Below are 3,423 nucleotides of genomic sequence, written 5' to 3'. Positions count from 1 at the left end.
TCAAATGCCTTCTTGATGTCAAGCTTGAAGAGGAGCATATGCTTTTTTATGCAGTGAAATCTTTTGGCTAGATTCCGCACATATATGAAGTTGTCGTGGATGCTCCTCTTTTTGATGAAAGCACTTTGTGCGATTGTAACAATATCATTCATGTGGGGGGCCAATCTAGTGGCAAGAATCTTGGCAATGAGCTTAGCCACAACATGGATTAGGCTAATGGGCCTAAAGTCAGAGATCTCCTCCGCGCCGTCCTTCTTCCGAATGAGAGCAATATTCGCCGAGTTGAGCCAGTGCAAATTTCCGGTCTGGAGGTTGGAAAAATTATTAACCACTAGCATGATGTAATCTTTAATGGTATCCCAACAGCTTTTGAAGAATTTTCTAGGTCGCTAGGCATGGAAAATATGGCAGCCTTAACCTCCTCCTCCGTAATGGCATCGCCAAGCGCTGAGAGATCGTGGCCAATAGCAGGAATGGTTGCCCAATTGATGGTCTTAGAACATGGGGCACCCTTTTACATAATCCCCGAGAAGTGGGAATGAACAATATTCTTTTTGTGGTCATGATCCATCACCCAGCACTTCTTGAGGCGGTGGATACGATTTTTCCTTCTTTGGCCATTAACTCTTAGGTGGAAATATCGGGTATTCGCATCTCCCTCTTTGATGTTGGTTATCCTCGAGCTTTGCCTCTTCCTAGCTCTCTCCATAACTGCAAGGGCCACCAATTTTTTCTTGAGTCTTTTCCAAAGATCCATCTCCTCCAAGCTCAGAGGCCGCATCTCCTGAGCTTTCATCAAGCCTAAGAATTATCTCCAAGCCCATATGCAATTGAACCTTGGCATTAGAGAAGAGGCTCTTGCTCCAAGAGCAGAGTTTCTGACTAGTATTTTTCAACTTGTGGAACAACCTTTGTTAGGGTTTAGTGTGTGTGGAGGCCTCATTCCAAGCATCTTGGACAACTTGTTGGAAGCCTGTCATGTTGGTCCAAAAGTATTCAAATCGGAAGGTGTGCGGCCGCCTTGGCCCGTCGTCATTGGCAAGAAGGAGAGGACAATGGCCAGAGAGCGAAGATGATAAGGTGTGCATGATGTGCTCGTCGAAGGTTATGTCCCAGTCTTCATTGCAAAAGAACCCGTTGAACTATGGTAGTTTTCGATGATGGCAGCCGTTAAACCGTGGTTTCCCCCCAAAACGCTTGTAGAGTAGTTTTCTTTATGTTTCGGAACTGATATTATTTCACTTCTAAGTTGTTCGTTGATAACATTTGTATAACGGCCCATCTTCGGATGTTTCTCTTCAAAATTCATGTGATTAATTTCCATGATCAAAGAATGAAACCACCAGACTTTTCGTCCCCAGTACAATTACAAACACGCCATGACAAGTTAGAAGCGTCAACGCATTAGTTCTCTACCATCAATGCACTAGTGCAGTACCAACTATATGGGCGTGTTTGGTTGCCTACATAGGCCTCGACCAGGCCCGCGCGGGAAGTATCCAGCCTGTTTGGTAGCCCGCATACACTATTGGGCCTGCATCGCACGCTTCTTAAAGCACCTCTGGGCCTGGCTCACTGGGAACACACGAATCGGCAGTTTCTCCAGGGCCAGGCCCGAGCGGTGCACGTGGGCGGCGACGGCTGCACGCGCGCGGCCACGCTCGAGAAGCCGCGTTGCTTCCCGAAGCGCTGGCAGTTATTAGCCTCACCGCCCCTCACCGCTCCCTCTCCCCACTCTTCCCCACTCTCCCAACTCTCACCGGCGGCGGCGTATCGGAGCAGAGGAAGAAGACCACCGGACTCCATCACCGGCGGCGGCGGATCGGAGCAGAGGAAGAAGACCACCGGACTCCATCAATGACGGTAAGCACTTCTCTCTCTTTGACATGCACGCTAGATTTGATCCATGGCGATAGATTCGATCCACGGCGGAGGGGAATGGGGAATAGAGGTAGATAAGCATAGGGGTACTGTCGTGGATATGTCACGGCAGATGTCCTAGGGTGAGGACTTAGTCGTGAGGCCAGCACATCTTTGTGGTAGCTTGAAAGGGGTTGATCGGGATGACAGATGCAGGGCGGATCAACGCACAAGACAAGGGTTTAGACAGCTTCGGGCCCCAGGAAACATCATCCGGTAACAACCCTACATGTTGATTGTGGCTAGGTCTCATTATCATCATGAGGGAGTCGCCGGTAAACCGGCTCTTTGTGTCTAGCCCTAGAGATTGTTTCTTCTTGCCTGTCGCTTGTCCCTCTTTGGGGAGCCCTGCCCCTCCTTATATATGTTGAAGGGGCGGTTTACATGACTAGTCCTAGTTGGATTAGGATTACTCTATTACAAGTGGAGTCCTAGTCTTGCTTCCTTTGTAGGAGAATATTCCTTGTGCTTTCCTCATAAACCGGTCCACCATAACGTGAACCGGCCTTCCATAAACCGCCTTCTGGGCCACCGGGTCTTGTCGTTCCTCTAACCCGCTCGCCGGGTCACCCATGAGTCGCCAGTCCTCTGGCGGGTTATGATGAAGCGCCAAGTCCGGCCGGGTTACGCCGCGGGATATATCCCTGACATTAGCCCCCAGTTTAATTTGGATTTATCCATGTTAAACTGATCCTGGAACATAAACACAAGAACGAATTTGACAGGTTGCACTCCGGGTTAAATATTCTTGTAAGCTGGCATCTGATCATCCTTAAGTCCTTGTTATTTCCTTCTTCTAGAAAATCCGGGTCAGTAGACCAGCTTCATAATCAATTTGCTTGTAGAAAAAATATTGTAAATAAAGAATCCATTTGACTCGGCCTTGAATGCTCTGACTTGACAAAAATATTGGTCTTCAAATATTCAACTGATATTCAGTCGGCTTGAAAATATAGAACTTGCCGATCTATGATTTCCAAAATCGTCGGGTTATAAAAACTGATAATTTTGGGTCATGATTGTTGCCAATGCCGGTTCATGATTGTTGCCAACGCCGGTTCATGATTGTTGCCAACGCCGATTCATGATTGTTGCCAACGCCGGTTCATGATTATTGATGACGCCGGGTTATGATTGTTGCAGACACCGGGTCATAATGATTGGTGACGCCGGGTCAATAATTGTTGGTGACGCCGAGTCATAATTGTTGCAGACACCGGGTCAATCTGGTTAACTCAAAACTGAAAATGGGAAGATATTTCTCCCTTATATCCATATTACCTGTAACCCCCCAAGTCTTGAACAGAACAAAGTGATGATTTGAGACTTGTTTCCATATAATTACTGCCATTTTGAAGAAATCCATGTTGTTCATCTCAGTCACTAGTAAAAACTGAATACTCCATATATGTAGCCCCCAAGTGCCGGGTTGTCATGCTTGCAGCAACCTGGGACTTGTAATTGCCTTATACTCATAAAAACTTCAACCAGTGTAGCCCCCAA

Source organism: Aegilops tauschii, chromosome 5 (genome assembly GCF_002575655.3).
Source record: "Aegilops tauschii subsp. strangulata cultivar AL8/78 chromosome 5, Aet v6.0, whole genome shotgun sequence".
In the NCBI taxonomy this organism is placed as follows: domain Eukaryota; kingdom Viridiplantae; phylum Streptophyta; class Magnoliopsida; order Poales; family Poaceae; genus Aegilops; species Aegilops tauschii.
Note: the sequence above shows the minus strand (reverse complement) of the source record.